Raw genomic sequence first — 18,633 nt, forward strand, 5'->3', positions numbered from 1 at the left:
TTGATTGTGCAGGACCACTTCCTAAAACAAAAAGTAGGAATCAATATCTTTTGACTATAATGGATGTGTCTACTAAGTTTCCAGAGGCCATTCCAGTATGTAATATTACAGCTAAAAAGATTGTGGAGGGGTTACTTCAATTCTTTACTAGATATGGACTACCCACAGAAATACAATCGGATTAAGGATCAGATGTTACCTCAAATTTATTCAAAGAAGTTATGGATAGCTTAGGAATGAAACAATTTAAATCAACTGCGTACCATCCAGAATCACAGGGAGTGTTAGAAAGGTGGCATCAGACATTAAAGACAATGTTGAGGGCTTATTGGCAAGATTATCCAGAGGATCGGGATAAAGGAATTTCATCGTACAGTTTGCAATTAGGGGTGCACCTAGTGAGTCAACCAAATTTAGTCCTTTTGAACTAATTTTTGGTCATGAGGTAAGAGGACCACTTAAATTGATTAAGGAAAAATTGGTGAGTGAGAAATCGGAAATTACAGGGTTGGATTACTTGTCAAATTTTAGGGAACGATTAAATAGAGCAGGTGAACTGGCTAGACAACATTTGAAAGTTGCACAAAATGTGATGAAACGGGTCGCGGACCAGAAATCCAAAGTTCGTAATTTTGCCAGTGGAGATAAAGTTTTAGTATTGTTACCAGTGGTAGGTGAGCCTTTAAAAGCTAAGTTTTGTGGACCTTATCAGATTGAAAGGAAATTAAGTGAGGTGAATTATGTGGTTAAAAACACCAGATAGAAGGAAGAATCACCGAGTGTATCATGTGAATATGCTTAAAAGGTACTTTGAAAGGGAAGGAGAGAAAAAGGAGGTTTTAATGATTCTAACTCAAAGTGATGAACCAAATCCAGATGACTGTGAATTTGACATACCTCAAATTAAATTGGAAAATGAGGATATTCTTAAAAATCGGGATAAATTGTTGAGTTATCTTCCAGAGGAAAAACAAACTGACCTGAAAGAGTTATTGATATCATATGGGCAAGTTTGTGGAGATAAATTGGGAAGTACTAAAATGGCTATTCATGATGTAGATGTGGGAAGTGCTGTTCCAATCAAACAACATCCATACAGACTTAACCCTTTAAAATTGGCACAGGTTAACAAAGAGATTGAGAGTATGCTTAAAAATAGCATAATTGAAATGGGTTGCAGCCAATGGATCTCACCCATAGTGATGGTACCTAAACCAGATGGTACCCAACAATTGTGTGTGGACTATAGAAAGGTTAATGCAGTTACAAGAATGGACTCTTATCCTATCCCACGTTTGGAGGATTGCATTGAGACAGTCCGCTTTTATTTCCAAATTGGACTTACTTAAAGGTTACTGGCAGGTACCTTTATCCGAAAGGGCGAAGGAGATTTCAGCTTTTGGACTCAATTCCAAGCAATGCCATTTGGCATGAAAAACGCCCCAGCCACATTTCAATGGTTAACTAACACAGTTGTTTCAGGATTATCCAATTGTGCGGTATACATCGACGATCTGATAATTTTCAGCCCGACATGGAAAGAACAGTTAAAACATCTGATGGAGTTATTCGGACAGAGACTAAAATCAGGCTTTTAGAGTTGCCAAAAACATTGCAGTTAACATTACCTGACAAAATGCGAAAATGTGAGGTAATTATAGTGGTGGCTAAGCATTTAAAATTGCTTGAGATACAGTTTGACTCATTGGAAAAGGCAAAAATTCAGTTACAAATTAAACAAATGGAACATGAGAAAGAATTAAAGCAGCTTGACTACGAAAGAGAAAGAGGAAAAAGAAAGAGATGGAGAGGAAATGAAAAAAGAGACAAAAGAAAGGAAAACAGAAAGAATAGCCCTAGCAGAACAAAAAGAAAGAGAAAGGGAGATACAGATCAGGGAAAAAGATAAAGAGGGAGAGTTTGAACTTCAGAAAATGGCCATGAATCATGACAGTCAGTTACAATTGCCAGATAGAAGGAAAACTCACCGAGTGTGTCATGTGAATATGCTTAAAAGGTACTTTGAAAGGGAAGGAGAGAAAAAGGAGGTTTTAATGATTCTAACTCAAAGTGATTAACCAAATCCAGATGACTGTGAATTTGACATACCTGAAATTAAATTGGAAAAGGAGGATGTTCTTAAAAACTGGGATAAATTGTTTATTTTCCAGAGGAAGAACGGACTCTTATACTATCCCACGTTTGGAGATTGTATTGATAAAGTGGGACAATCAGCTTGTATTTCCAAATTGGATTTACTTAAAGGTTACTTGCAGGTACCTTTATCCGACAGGGCAAAGGAGATTTCAGCTTTTGTGACTCCAGATGGTATATACCAATTCAAAGTTATGCCATTTGGCATGAAAAATGCCCCAGCCACATTTCAATGGTTAACTAACACAGTTGTTTCAGGATTATCCAATTGTGCGTAATACATCGACGATCTGATAATTTTCACGGACGTCACTTTCCAGTTCTTGGTTTATAGTCCTGTAGGTTACAGCATTCAAGTGCATATTCAAGTAATTTTTAAAAATGCGATGAAGGATTTGTAGCTCTGCTAAACATTCAGGCAGTGAATTCTAGACCACAACCATCCTTTGGGTGAAAACATTTCTCCTCAAGTCCCCTCTAATCCTTCTGCCAAATACTTTAAATCTCTGCCCTCTGGTCATTGATCTCTCTGCTAAGGGAAATGGTTTCCATGCTTCCCCGGCCCTTCCTATTTTGTACATCTCAATAAAATTCTTCCTGATGCTCCTCTTTTTCCAAGCAAAGTAATCCAGCCTATCCAGTCTTTCCTCATGAAGTTCTCATGAAGGTTCTCTGCTCCTGGCAACATTCGGCCCCTCGCGCCTGCTCCACCATTGAATTTGATTACAACTGATCTACTTTAATTCCTTTTTCCTGCCCTATCCCCATAAACCTTGATAACTTTAACTTGCAGAAACCATTCATCTCTGTCTTGAAGGTATTCAATGACTGACCCTCCAAAGCCCGCTGGGAGAATTAATTCCAAAGATTCACCTTCCCCTGACTAAAGAAATTCCTCTTCATCTCAGTCCTAAATTTAAAAAAAAATCTTTATTCTCCTCCTTTTTCGCATTTTCTCCCAAATTTACACCCATCAACAATAAACAATAATCAGTAATAAACAATATTCAGTAACAAATATGTCAATCCCCATATCGATAACAACGATTGCATCCTCCCACCAAACCCAAAACATTCGCCCACATGTTCACATAAACAAATGACAAAAAGGAATCAGGAATCACCCATGGCCACCATTAACACCCACCGCCCCCTCCCCCCCAACCCATCTCAGTCCTAAATTACCTACCTTTTGTCCTGAGACTGTGTCCCCTGGTTATAGACACATACCCCTTCTCATCAAGGGAAATGTCTTCCTTCCCCTACCCTGTTGAGCCCTTTAGGGATTTTATAAATTTTTATGTGATCATTTCTCACTCTTCTAAACTCAAGAGAATAAATCAATCTCTTCTCATGGGACTTCCGGGTGCGGCTATGCAGTGCTAGGTCGCATATTCGGCAGCTCCTGCTTGGAACGGACTTTTGGGCTCTTTTACAGGGCCCCACGGCATTTGTTTGACATTTCCCAGTGTGGGAAGAAGGCTGCAATATTCCCCCGACAGTGTCCTCCAGGAAGGGTATGTCTCTGGGTTGCCAGACACGGCAGAAACAGTAAAAAATTTGGCTGCAACTGCAGGATAAACAGGGCCTCTTCCAGCATGCAGGCGGGGGAAGGGCAAGCTTAAAGCTGCAAGCTGACCTGAGGGCCTGTATCAAAGGTGAATTCTAGCAGCAGAGGGAACAACTGTGAAAAGACCTCATCAAGGCCACTGAAGGGACTTCCGGTTGCGGTGATGCCTAGCTAGCCGCACGCTCCGGCGGCTCCAGCTCCGACGGACCTTCGGGCTCTTTTAAGAGCCCCAACGGGGAATTTTTTGACGACGCAACCCGGTGTGGGGTGTGTGAGAAGGGAGTCCCCCCCAAACGAAGGAGGAAAAAACCGGCAGCGGCGGCTGCAGCGCGAGGAATCGTCGACCAAAGGGTCAGAAAGAGAGAAGTACAAGATGGCGGCGGAGAAAGCGCAGGCGACATGGGGGCCTGAGCAGGATGAAATTGTGAGATGGTGCGTGGAGCTGCTGAAGAGGGAGGTGCTGACCCCGTTGCTACAGGCAATTGAGGGGCTCAAGGAGACATTAAAGACCCAGGAGACAGAGCTCCGCGTGGTGGAGCAGAAGGTGACAGATATTGAGGACGAGATCCTGGGCCTGGCGGTTAAGACACAGACGCACGAGGCACTTCATAAAAAGTGTACTGAAAGGATCGAAGCCCTAGAAAATGGAGCGCGAAGGAAGAACCTTCGGATACTGGGACTCCCTGAGGGTGTGGAAGGAGTGGACTGTGGAGCGTACGCAAGTACGATGCTGAGCTCACTGATGGGTGCTGAGGTCCCTACGGGCCCCTTGGAGGTGGAGTGGGCAAATCGGATTCCGGCGAGAAGACCAAAAGCGGGAGAACCACCCAGGGCGATAATCGTGCGATTTTACCGCCTTAAGGATAGAGAAGAGGTCCTGAGATGGGATAAAAAGGTGCGGAGTAGCAGATGGGAGAATGCAGTGGTACGGGTATACCAGGATTGGAGTGCGGAGGTGGCGAGAAGGAGGGCGAGCTTCAACCGAGCCAAAGAGGTGTTGCATAAAAGGAAGGTGAAGTTCGGGATGCTGCAGCCGGCAAGACTATGGGTCACGTATCAGGAGAGACACCATTATTTTGAGACGGCGGAGGAAGCATGGACCTTCATCAAAGAAGAGAAATTGGATCGGAACTGAGGGACTGACGCTGCAGGAAATGTTATTGTTAATGTTATGGTTGAAGTTAATTGAGAAGTAAATTGGGAAGGGGGGAGACATTGGGGAAATGTGGGCGCCGGTGAGGGGGGAAAGACGGGACATAGTTGGAGAATGGGGAAGGGGAGGGGAGGAGAAAGGGAGCTGCGCCATAAGAGGCGGGTCAGGTAAAGGTATGTTCCCGCGCCAGAAAGAATAAGGCGGGAAGACAGGCGCAAGGCGGATGGGAGTTCCCCACACGGGGGGGTCGAGGAGTGAGCAGGAGTAGCCGGGGTCAGTTGAAGTCAGCTGACTTACGGAAGTAATATTGGGGGAGCAATCATGCTAGAAAGAGATCTAGCGGGGAGGGGGGGGAGGGAGGGGGAGGGCGGGGGGGACAACTGGGTTGCTGCTGCGGAAATCCAAAAGGAAATGGCTAAAGAGTGGGTGGGCGGGGATGGTGTGCGACGCTGGGGGAGCGAGCGGGAGCGCGGAGGCGGGATATGGGACTGGCCTAGAGAAGGTAATGGCTAGTCGACACCGGAGGGGGCAGGTAGCCCCCTAGTGAGGCTGATCACGTGGAACGAGGGAGGCCTGAACGGACCGATAAAAAGGCCCCGAGTGCTCGCGCATTTGAAAGGACTAAGGGCAGACGTGGTTATGCTCCAAGAGACGCACCTAAAGGTGGCGGACCAAGTTAGGCTAAGGAAAGGATGGGTGGGACAGGTGTTCCACTCAGGACTGGACGCAAAGAATAGAGGGGTGGCCATTTTGGTGGGGAACCGGGTAGCATTTGAAGCAAAGAACATCGTAGCAGATAGCGGAGGTAGATATGTAATGGTGAGTGGCAGGCTGGAGGGAATGGAGGTCGTGTTGGTTAATGTGTATGCCCCAAACTGGGACGATGCGGGATTTGTGAAACGGATGCTGGGGCGTATACCGGACCTGGAGGTAGGAAACTTGATTTTAGGAGGGGACTTTAATACTGTGCTGGACCCGGGGCTAGATAGATCCAGCTCAAGGACCGGAAGAAGGCCGGCAGCGGCCAAGGTACTTAAGGGGTTTATGGACCAAATGGGGGGAGTGGATCCATGGCGATTTCTTAGACCTAGGGCTAGGGAGTTTTCCTTCTTCTCCCATGTCCATAAAGTGTACTCCCGGATAGATTTTTTTGTTTTGGGAAGGTCGTTGATCTCTGGGGTGGAAGAAGCTGAGTACTCAGCCATAGCGGTTTCGGATCATGCCCTACATTGGGTGGACCTGGAATTAGGAGAGGAAAGGGGGCAGAGAACACTCTGGCGATTAGATGTGGAACTGATGGCGGATGAGGGAGTGTGTGCAAGAGTGCGGGGGTGTATTGAGAGATACCTGGAGGTCAATGACGACGGCGAGGTCCCTGTGGGAGTGGTATGGGAAGCACTAAAAGCGGTGGTCAGAGGAGAGCTGATCTCCATTGGGGCCCACAAAAGGAAAACAGAGGCCAAAGAAAGGGAAAGATTACTGGGGGAGATTTTAAGGGTGGATAGGGAATTTGCAGAGACCCCGGAGGAGGAATTGTACAGGGAGAGGAGACGACTCCAGATGGAATTTGACCTTCTGACCACCAGAAAGGCGGAGGTACTGTGGAGGAAGGCACAGGGGAGGAGGTATGAATATGGGGAAAAGGCTAGTCGCCTGTTGGCTCATCAATTGCGAAAGAGGGCAGCAGCGAGGGAGATAGGAGGAATTAGAGACGAAAGGGGAGACACGGTGCGAAGGGCAGGAAAGATAAATGAGGTGTTCAAGACCTTCTATGAGGAATTGTATAGGTCTCAACCCCCAGAGGGAGAGGAGGGGATGCGGCAGTTCCTGGACCAATTGAGGTTCCCGAAAGTGGAGGAGCGGGGGGGTGGTAGGCCTGGGGGCACCGATTGGGGTGGACGAGGTTATTAAGGGACTGGGAAGCATGCAAGCAGGGAAGGCCCCAGGACCAGACGGGTTCCCGGTGGAGTATTACAGAAAATATGTGGACTTATTGGCCCCGTTGATGGTGAGGACGTTCAATGAGGCCAGGGAAGGGGGGACTCTACCCCCGACGATGTCGGAGGTGATGATATCGCTAATTTTGAAGAGGGACAAAGATCCGTTGCAGTGCGGGTCCTATAGACCTATTTCACTATTGAACGTGGACACCAAATTGCTGGCAAAGGTACTGGCATCGAGGATAGAGGACTGTGTCCCAGGGGTGGTGCACGAAGACCAGACAGGGTTCGTAAAAGGGAGACAACTAAATGTTAACGTGCGACGACTATTGGGGGTGATAATGATGCCCCCAGTGGAGGGGGAGGCAGAGATAGTGGCGGCAATGGACGCAGAGAAGGCATTTGATAGGGTGGAGTGGGAGTATTTATGGGAAGTGTTAAGGAGGTTTGGGTTTGGGAACGGGTTTATTAGCTGGGTTAGACTTCTTTATGGGGCTCCAACGGCAAGCGTAGTTACAGGTCGACATAGATCAGAGTATTTCCGACTATATAGGGGAACAAGACAGGGATGCCCGCTGTCTCCATTGTTGTTCGCGTTGGCAATTGAACCTCTGGCCATGGCGTTGAGAGACTCCAGGAAATGCAGAGGGGTGATTAGAGGGGGAGAAGAACACTGAGTCTCGTTATACGCGGATGACCTATTGTTATACGTGTCGGACCCAGCGGGGGGGATGATAGAGGTTATGCGAATTTTGAGGGGGTTCGGGGATTTCTCGGGGTATAGGCTAAACATGGGGAAGAGTGAATTATTTGTGATACATCCAGGGGACCAGAGTAGAGAGATAGAAGGCTTGCCTCTAAGGAAAGTGGAAAGAAACTTCCGATACCTGGGGATTCAGATCGCTAGGAGCTGGGGAACCTTGCCCAGACTTAATCTGACACGGTTGGTAGAACAAATGGAGGAGGACTTCAAGAGGTGGGACATGCAGCCTCTATCGCTGGCGGGCAGGGTGCAAGCAATTAAGATGATGGTCCTCCCGAGGTTCTTATTTATATTTCAATGTCTCCCTATACTAATCACCAAGACCTTTTTTAATAAAATAGACAGGAGCATCACGAGCTTCGTGTGGGCAGGGAAAGTTCCGAGAGAAAGGAGGGGGTTCCTTCAGCGTAGTAGGGACAGAGGAGGATTCGCACTACCGAACTTGGGCGATTATTATTGGGCCGCCAATGTGGCAATGATACGTAAATGGATGATGGAGGGTGAGGGAGCGGCGTGGAAAAGACTGGAGAGAAAGTCCTGTAAAGGGACGGGTTTAGAGGCGCTGGTGACGGCGCCGCTACCGATCTCACCTAAAAAGTTTACCACGAACCCGGTGGTGGCGGCAACATTGAATATCTGAATATCTGGGGACAGTGGAGGCGACAGAGAGGGGTGCGGGGAGCCCTGGTGGGGTCCCCAATCAGGAACAACCATAGGTTCGCCCCAGGAAGAATGGATGGAGGATTTCAGAGCTGGTACCAGTTGGGAATTAGGAGGGTGGGAGATTTATTTATAGATGGGACTTTTGCGAGCTTGGGAGCATTGGAGGAAAAGTATAAGTTGCCCCGGGGAAATTTCTTGAGATATATGCAGGTGAGGGTGTTTACTAGACAACAGGTGAGGGAATTTCCGTTGCTCCCGACACAGGGGATACAGGACAGGGTGCTTTCAGGGGTGTGGGTCGGAGAGGGCAAGGTGTCAGAGATTTACCGAGAGATGAGAGAAGAGGGGGAGGAGTCGGTGGGCGAACTAAAAGGAAAGTGGGAAGAAGAACTAGGGGAGGAGATAGAGGAGGGTATGTGGGCTGATGCCCTAAGCAGGGTAAATTCCTCTTCCTCATGCGCCAGGCTTAGCCTGATTCAATTTAAGGTGCTACATAGAGCACACATAACGGGAGCAAGATTGAGCAGCTTCTTTGGAGTGGAGGACAAATGTGGGAGGTGTGGCGGGAGCCCGGCAAACCACGCACATATGTTTTGGGCGTGCCCGGCACTGGAAGGGTATTGGAAGGGAGTGACGGGAGTGATTTCGCGGGTGGTGAAGGCCCGGGTCAAACCAGGCTGGGGGTTAGCTCTATTTGGAGTTGCGGAAGAACCGGGAGTGCAGGAGGCGAAAGAGGCCGACGTTGTGGCCTTTGCGTCCCTAGTAGCCCGGCGCAGGATCCTACTCATGTGGAAGGAGGCGAAACCCCCCGGACTGGAGGCCTGGGTAAATGATATGGCGGGGTTCATTAAACTGGAGCAGATAAAGTTTGCCCTGAGAGGATCGGCTCGAGGGTTCACCAGGCGGTGGCAGCCATTTCTCGACTACCTAGGGGAACGTTAGAGGGAAGACAGATGACCAGCAGCAGCAACCCAGGGGGAAGGGAGGGGGGGGGGGGGGGGGGAGGGGGGATGGGGGGGGGGGGTTTAGTTTAGTTTAGGTCAAAGATAAAGGGGTTTTGTTACTTGTGTATTGTTAAAAATTTCTGTATTGTTATTGTTGCGTTTGCTTTGTAAGAGGGGAAAAATTGTTGTTTGGGAAAAAAATTTCAATAAAACATATTTAAACAAAAAATCTCTTCTCATGGGTAGCACAGTGGTTAGCACTTTTGTTTCACAGCGCCAGGGTCCCAGGTTCGATTCCCAACTTGGGTCACTACCTGTGTGGAGTCTGCACGTTCTCCCTGTGTCTGCGTGGGTTTCTTCCGGGTGCTCCGGTTTCCTCCCACAAGTCCCGAAAGACGTGCTGTTAGGAAAATTGGACATTCTGAATTCTCCCTCTGTGTACCCGAACAGGCATCGGAATGTGGTGACTCGAGGATTTTCACAGTAACTTCATTGCAGTGTTAATGTAAGCCTACTTGTGACAATAGTAAAGATTATTATCATAGGACAATCCCACCATCCTAGGAGTCAGTCTGGTGAACCTTTGTTGCACTCGCTCTCTGGCAAGTATATCCTTCCTTAGGTAATGAGACCAAAACTGTACAAAATATTCTCTATGTGCTCTCACAACAGCTCTATACAATTGCAGCAAGACTTCCTTACTCTGGTTCTCAAATCTTCTTGCAATAAAGGCTAACATAGGGTGGCATGGTGGCGTAGTGGTTAGCACTGCTGCCTCACGGCGCCAAGGACCCGGGTTTGATCCCGGCTTTGAGTCACTGTCAGTCCCATTCTCCCAGTGTCTGCGTGGACCCCACCCCCACAATCCAAAGATGTGCAGGGTAGGTGGGTTGGCCACGCTAAATTGTCCCTTAATTGGAAAAAAAGAATTGTGTACTTCAAATTTCAAAAAATAATACCATATGCCTTCTTAATTGCTTGTTGAACTTTCAGTGATTTATGACCAAAGATACCCTTTGGACATGAACCTTTCCCAGTCTCACATCATTTAAGAAATACTCTACATTTCCAGTTCTCCTACAAAAGTGGATGGTTTCACATTTTCCACATTATATTCCATCTGCCATGTTCTTGCCCACTCACTCAGCCTACTTAAATCCCCTGGAAGCTTATTTGCATTCTCCTCACAATTCACCTTTCTACCTAGTTTTTGTTACATTTGGTCCTCATATCCAAATCATTAATATAGATTGTGAATACCTGGAGCCCAAGGATTGATTTTTGAAGTAGTAGTAGAAGCCTGCCATTCCTGAGAATGACCCATTTATTTATTTAATTCGTTCTTGGGGACTGGGTGTTGCTGGCTGGGTCCAGCATTTGTTGCCCATCCCTAATTGGCTTGCTAGGCCATTTCAGTGGGGGGCAGTTAAGAGTCAGCCGCACCACTGTGTGGGTCTGGAGTCACATGTAGTTCAGACTGGGTTTAGGTGGCAGATTTCCTTCACTGAAGGACATTAGTGAACCAGATGGGTTTTTATAACAATGATTTAAGGGTCATCATTAGATTTTTATTTCCAGATTTTTATTGAATTCAAATTTCACCATCTGCCATGGTGGGATTCGAACCTGGGACCTCAGAGCTTTACCCTGGGTGTCTAGATTACTAGAACAGCGACAATACCACTATGCCACCGCCTGCCCTTACTCTCTGCTTTCTGTCCTGTAAACAAGCCTCAATGCATGCCAGTATATTACCTCCAATCAATAATAATTCAGTGATTTTTGCCTTTGAAGTTCTGCTTTTTAATTTAGTCAAAGTTGCTAATTTTCACTAAACTGAACCTCTTTCAACCTATTTTGTTGGTACCTGCTTAGACCACAACCACTACATCCTCTCCCTCCCAAAGCAAGTTCCTCCGTAGCCTTGCGCTGTTGTCCCAAACACTAACACCAGATAGGCAACACAGTGTTCTGGACTCTTACTCTTGGCATGTATCTCCCCCTGACTATCCTGTCCCCTAATCCACTACATTTCTCACCCTCTTGAATTGCTTCCTCTACAATGGTGCATGGTCAGTTTGCTCATCCACTTTGCAGCTTTCACTTTCGCCCAAACAGGCAAGAACCTCGATTAGGTTGTACAATTGTAAAAACTGAGGCTCCTCAATTTTTTTTTTTATTAAATATTTTATTGAAAATTTTTGGTCAACCAACACAGTACATTGTGCATCCTTTACACAATATTATAACAACACAAATAACAATGACCTATTTTATAAACAAAAAATGAATAAATAATAAATAACAAAAATGAAAACTAGCCCTAATTGGCAACTGCCTTGTCACAAGTAACACTCTCCAAAAATATAATTTAACAGTCCAATATATAATTATCTGTAGCAACGACCTATACATATTATACAGTATATATTAACAACCCTGAGAGTCCTTCTGGTTCCTCCTCCCTCCCCCCCCCCCCCCCCCCCACCCGCCCCCCCCGATCCTGGGCTGCTGCTGCTGCCTTCTTTTTCCCATTCCGTCTATCTTTCTGCGAGGTATTCGACGAACGGTTGCCACCGCCTGGTGAACCCTTGAGCCGACCCCCTTAGGACGAACTTAATCCGCTCTAGCTTTATAAACCCCGCCATGTCATTTATCCAGGTCTCCACCCCCGGGGGCTTGGCTTCTTTCCACATTAGCAATATCCTGCGCCGGGCTACTAGGGACGCAAAGGCCAAAACATCGGCCTCTCTCGCCTCCTGCACTCCCGGTTCTTGTGCAACCCCAAATATAGCCAACCCCCAGCTTGGTTCGACCCGGACTCCTACTACTTTTGAAAGCACCTTTTTCACCCCCATCCAAAACCCCTGTCGTGCCGGGCATGACCAAAACATATGGGTATGATTCGCTGGGCTTCTCGAGCACCTCGCACACCTATCCTCCACCCCAAAAAATTTACTGAGCCGTGCTCCAGTCATATGTGCCGTGTGTAATACCTTAAACTGAATCAGGCTTAGCCTGGCACACGAGGACGACGAGTTTACCCTGCTTAGGGCATCTGCCCACAGCCCCTCCTCGATCTCCTCCCCCAGCTCTTCTTCCCATTTCCCTTTTAGTTCATCTACCATAGTCTCCCCTTCGTCCCTCATTTCCCTATATATATCTGACACCTTACCATCCCCCACCCATGTCTTTGAGATCACTCTGTCCTGCACCTCTTGTGTCGGGAGCTGCGGGAATTCCCTCACCTGTTGCCTCGCAAAAGCCCTCAGTTGTATATACCTGAATGCATTCCCTTGGGGCAACCCATATTTCTCGGTCAGCGCTCCCAGACCCAGACTCGCGAACTTCCCATCCACAAACAGATCTTTCAGTTGCGTTATTCCTGCTCTTTGCCACATTCCATATCCCCCATCCATTCCCCCCGGGGCAAACCTATGGTTGTTTCTTATCGGGGACCCCCCCAAGGCTCCAGTCTTTCCCCTATGCCGTCTCCACTGTCCCCAAATCTTCAGTGTAGCCACCACCACCGGGTTTGTGGTGTAGTTCCTCGGTGAGAACGGCAATGGGGCTGTCACCATAGCCTGTAGGCTAGTCCCCCTACAGGACGCCCTCTCTAATCTCTTCCACGCCGCTCCCTCCTCCTCTCCCATCCACTTACTCACCATTGAAATATTAGCGGCCCAATAATACTCACTTAGGCTCGGTAGTGCCAGCCCCCCCCTATCCCTGCTACGCTGTAAGAATCCCTTCCTCACTCTCGGGGTCTTCCCGGCCCACACAAAACCCATGATGCTCTTTTCAATCCTTTTAAAAAAAGCCTTCGTGATCACCACCGGGAGGCACTGAAACACAAAGAGGAATCTCGGGAGGACCACCATCTTAACCGCCTGCACCCTCCCTGCCATTGACAGGGATACCATATCCCATCTCTTGAAATCCTCCTCCATCTGTTCCACCAACCGCGTTAAATTTAACCTATGCAATGTGCCCCAATTCTTAGCTATCTGGATCCCCAGGTAACGAAAGTCCCTTGTTACCTTCCTCAACAGTAGGTCCTCTATTTCTCTACTCTGCTCCCCTGGATGCACCACAAACAACTCACTTTTCCCCATGTTCAATTTATACCCTGAAAAATCCCCAAACTCCCCAAGTATCCGCATTATTTCTGGCATCCCCTCCGCCGGGTCCGCCACATATAGTAGCAAATCGTCCGCATACAAAGATACCCGGTGCTCTTCTCCTCCCCTAAGTACTCCCCTCCACTTCTTGGAACCCCTCAACGCTATCGCCAGGGGCTCAATCGCCAGTGCAAACAATAATGGGGACAGAGGGCATCCCTGCCTTGTCCCTCTATGGAGCCGAAAATATGCAGATCCCCGTCCATTCGTGACCACGCTCGCCACTGGGGCCCTATACAACAGCTGCACCCATCTAACATACCCCTCTCCAAAACCGAATCTCCTCAACACCTCCCACAAGTAATCCCACTCCACTCTATCAAATGCTTTCTCAGCATCCATCGCCACTACTATCTCTGTTTCTCCCTCTGGTGGGGCCATCATCATTACCCCTAACAACCTCCGTATATTCGTGTTCAGCTGTCTCCCCTTCACAAACCCAGTTTGGTCCTCGTGGACCACCCCCGGGACACATTCCTCTATTCTCATTGCCATTACCTTGGCCAGGACCTTGGCATCTACATTTAGGAGGGAAATAGGTCTATAGGACCCGCATTGTAGCGGGTCCTTTTCCTTCTTTAAGAGAAGCGATATCGTTGCTTCAGACATAGTCGGGGGCAGTTGTCCCCTTTCCTTTGCCTCATTAAAGGTCCTCGTCAGTACCGGGCCGAGCAAGTCCACATATTTTCTATAGAATTCGACTGGGAATCCATCCGGTCCCGGGGCCTTTCCCGCCTGCATGCTCCTAATTCCTTTCACCACTTCTTCTACCTCGATCTGTGCTCCCAGTCCCACCCTTTCCTGCTCTTCCACCTTGGGAAATTCCAGCCGATCCAAGAAGCCCATCATTCTCTCCCTCCCATCCGGGGGTTGAGCTTCATATAATTTTTTATAAAATGTCTTGAACACTCCATTCACTCTCTCCGCTCCCCGCTCCATCTCTCCTTCCTCATCCCTCACTCCCCCTATTTCCCTCGCTGCTCCCCTTTTCCTCAATTGGTGTGCCAGCAACCTGCTCGCCTTCTCCCCATATTCGTACTGTACACCCTGTGCCTTCCTCCATTGTGCCTCTGCAGTGCCTGTAGTCAGCAAGTCAAATTCTACATGTAGCCTTTGCCTTTCCCTGTACAGTCCCTCCTCCGGTGCTTCCGCATATTGTCTGTCCACCCTCAAAAGTTCTTGCAGCAACCGCTCCCGTTCCTTACTCTCCTGCTTCCCTTTATGTGCCCTTATTGATATCAGCTCCCCTCTAACCACCGCCTTCAACGCCTCCCAGACCACTCCCACCTGGACCTCCCCATTATCATTGAGTTCCAAGTACTTTTCAATGCACCCCCTCACCCTTAGACACACCCCCTCATCTGCCATTAGTCCCATGTCCATTCTCCAGGGTGGGCGCCCTCCTGTTTCCTCCCCTATCTCCAAGTCCACCCAGTGTGGAGCGTGATCCGAAATGGCTATAGCCGTATACTCCGTTCCCCTCACCTTCGGGATCAATGCCCTACCCAGCACAAAAAAGTCTATTCGCAAGTAGACTTTATGGACATAGGAGAAAAACGAGAACTCCTTACTCCTAGGTCTGCTAAATCTCCACGGGTCTACACCTCCCATCTGCTCCATAAAATCTTTAAGTACCTTGGCTGCTGCCGGCCTCCTTCCAGTCCTGGACTTCGACCTATCCAGCCCTGGTTCCAACACCGTATTAAAATCTCCCCCCATTATCAGCTTTCCCATCTCTAGGTCCGGAATGCGTCCTAGCATCCGCCTCATAAAATTGGCATCATCCCAGTTCGGGGCATATACGTTTACCAAAACCACCGTCTCCCCCTGTAGTTTGCCACTCACCATCACGTATCTGCCCCCGTTATCCGCCACTATAGTCTTTGCCTCGAACATTACCCGCTTCCCCACTAATATAGCCACCCCCCTGTTTTTCGCATCTAGCCCCGAATGGAACACCTGCCCCACCCATCCTTTGCGTAGCCTAACCTGGTCTATCAGGTTCAGGTGCGTTTCCTGTAACATAACCACATCTGCCTTAAGTTTCTTAAGGTGTGCGAGTACCCGTGCCCTCTTTATCGGCCCGTTCAGCCCTCTCACGTTCCACGTGATCAGCCGAGTTGGGGGACTTCCTACCCCCCCCCCCTTGTCGATTAGCCATCACCTTTTTCCAGCTCCTCACCCGGTTCCCACGCAGCTGTATCTCCCCCAGGCGGTGCCCCCCCGCCCATCCTCTCCCATACCAGCTCCCCCCTCTCCCCAGCAGCAGCAACCCAGTAATTCCCCCCCTCCCACCCCCCCCCGCTAGATCCCCCGCTAGCGTAATTACTCCCCCCATGTTGCTCCCAGAAGTCAGCAAACTCTGGCTGACCTCGGCTTCCCCCCGTGACCTCGGCTTGCACCGTGCGACGCCCCCTCCTTCCTGCTTCTCTATTCCCGCCATGATTATCATAGCGCGGGAACCAAGCCCGCGCTTCTCCCTTGGCCCCGCCCCCAATGGCCAACGCCTCATCTCCTCCACCTCCCCTCCTCCCCCCATCACTACCTGTGGGAGAGAGAAAAGTTACCACATCGCAGGATTAGTACATAAAACCCCTCTTTGCCCCCCACATTCGCCCCACCACTTTGTTCGAACGTTCTTTTTAATAACCCGCTCATTCCAGTTTTTCTTCCACAATAAAAGTCCACGCTTCATCCGCCGTCTCAAAGTAGTGGTGCCTCCCTCGATATGTGACCCACAGTCTTGCCGGTTGCAGCATTCCAAATTTTATCTTCTGTTTATGAAGCACCGCCTTGGCCCGATTAAAGCTCGCCCTCCTTCTCGCCACCTCCGCACTCCAGTCTTGATAAACGCGGATCACCGCGTTCTCCCATTTACTGCTCCGAGTTTTCTTCGCCCATCTAAGGACCATTTCTCTATCCTTAAAATGGAGGAATCTCACCACTATGGCTCTGGGAATTTCTCCTGCTCTCGGTCCTCGCGCCATCACTCGGTATGCTCCCTCCACCTCCAACGGACCCGCCGGGGCCTCCGCTCCCATTAACGAGTGCAGCATCGTGCTCACATATGCCCCAACGTCCGCTCCCTCCACACCTTCAGGAAGACCAAGAATCCTCAGGTTGTTCCTCCTTGCGTTGTTTTCCAGTGCCTCCAACCTTTCCACACATCGTTTCTGATGTGCCTCCTGCGTCTCCGTCTTCACCACCAGGCCCTGTATATCGTCCTCATTCTCGGCTGCCTTTGCCTTCACGACCCGAAGCTCCCGCTCCTGGGTCTTTTGTTCCTCCTTTAGCCCTTCGATCGCCTGTAGTATCGGGGCCAACAGCTCTTTCTTCATTTCCTTTTTGATCTCTTCCACACAGCATTTCAAGAACTCTAGTTGTTCAGGGCCCCATGTTAAACTGCCACCTTCCGACGCCATCTTGGTTTTTGCTTGCCTTCCTTGCCGCTGTTCTAAAGGATCCACTGCAATCTGGCCACTCTCTCCTCCTTTTTCCATCCGTATCCAGGGGGGATTCCCTTCTGGTTTACCGCACAGTGTTTTTAGCCGTCAAAATTGCCGTTGGGGCTCCTATCAAGAGCCCAAAAGTCCGTTTCACAGGGAGCTGCCGAAACGTGCGACTCAGCTGGTCATCGCCGCACCCGGAAGTTGAGGCTCCTCAATTTTTATCTTCTCGATCCCCTCACCTGGCTCACTCGTAATCACACCCTTTGTCCCCTGGTGACTGACCAATTGGAAGACCCTAACCTAAGTGGTGTGCCTGCTACCTGGAACAAAGCTTCCAGGTAACATTCCCCCTCCCTGATGTGTCGCAGTGTCTGCAGCTCTGCCTCCAGCTCAATGACTATTAGTCAAAGCTCCTGGAGTTGCAGACACTTACAGGATTTGTTTGGCCTGGATCAAAACTGGCATCGAGAAGGTTCCACCTTCTGCAGTCGCAACACATCACCTGCCTTGCCGTTTTTATTGTATTTTAAAGAAGTAACTAATTATTTTCTTAATTATTTGTAGATTAAATTAGCGCCTCTTACTGCCAGTCTCTATACTAATTTAAACCTCAGAAATCCAATAGACCCATCACTTAATAAAATAAATAATGGATTCACTAGATTCTTATTTCCCTTCTGCCAGCGTTTTTTAAGTAATTATAAGATAGCTACATAAGGGTTATTACATTTTTTTTACATTTTTTCTTAATTCCATCTCTCTATACACACAACCTAATAACAGTTACTCACGAACCAAATTGACCAACCAATTTGTTGACTGGCAGAGCAGGCTTAAGTAGCCCAATAGCCTGATCCAAATTTGTATGTTTGTAACTCAACAGTTTTCCTGTAAATCTTATTCATATATATAAATCTTATTCATGCTTAATACACCATACATGTTGGGGACGATCTACCGAAATGGAAACAGAGTCCCATAGCGTGCGATTAGCTGGGTGTTTCCCAGCGCTCGGAGTGCCTAGAACACCATGCTATCGAACGGCCATTCAACTAGACCGGGGGCCTCACCAACGCGTGGCCAAGGCTGCACTTAGTCTCATTTTCTGCACTGGGGAGCTCCAATTGCCGGAACTCCTCAGTGCAGGGAGAGATCGGGACGCCCTTTTTAAAGGGTGGCCTGATGTCTCGGCCCCTCCCACAAGGGTCAAACTCCCCAAGCCCCAACTCACCTATAATGGGGTCCTCGGCCCCACCGCACTGCACCGCTCCACACCCGACAAAGCACCCCCGTGCCTGAGCCCCGTCACATGAAAAATGCCAGCTTGACACCTTGGCAGTACCAGTCTGGCACCCTGGCAGTACCCCTACCAGTGCCACCTGGGCAGCTTGGCAGTGTTCTCGCTGCTGTTCTTGCTGATTCTCACACTTAACTCCCGCCATTTCCCTCTCCACTGGTCTCGCTGAGTCTCACACTGAGATCCCGCTTTGTTCCTCGCCACAGTTATCACTGATTCGCACACAATTCCCGCCCAATCTCCCGCCGCTGTTCTCACTGATTCTCACACAATTCCTTCCCTGCCCTCGCCACTGTTCATGCTGATTCTCATGCTGAATTCCCACCCAGTCCCTTGCCGCTGCTCTCACACAATTACTGCTCTGTCCTTCGCCACAGTTCTCACTGATTCTCACACTATTCGTGTCCTGTCCCTCGCCGCTGTTCTCGCTGATTCTCACACTATTCCTGCCCAATCCCCCACCACTGCTCTCACTGACTCTCACACTGAATTCCCGCCCCGTCCCTCACCACTGCTCTT

General features: G+C 48.8%; 1 protein-coding gene across 1 annotated transcript in view; it reads right to left on the minus strand.

The window, feature by feature from the left end:
* The window catches only part of LOC140427037 (long-chain-fatty-acid--CoA ligase 6-like), a 299,763-nt gene that overhangs the window by 246,450 nt on the left and 34,680 nt on the right, over positions 1 to 18,633 (minus strand). The gene's annotated exons all lie outside the window — the stretch shown is intronic.

Source organism: Scyliorhinus torazame, chromosome 7 (genome assembly GCF_047496885.1).
Source record: "Scyliorhinus torazame isolate Kashiwa2021f chromosome 7, sScyTor2.1, whole genome shotgun sequence".
In the NCBI taxonomy this organism is placed as follows: Eukaryota; Metazoa; Chordata; class Chondrichthyes; order Carcharhiniformes; family Scyliorhinidae; genus Scyliorhinus; species Scyliorhinus torazame.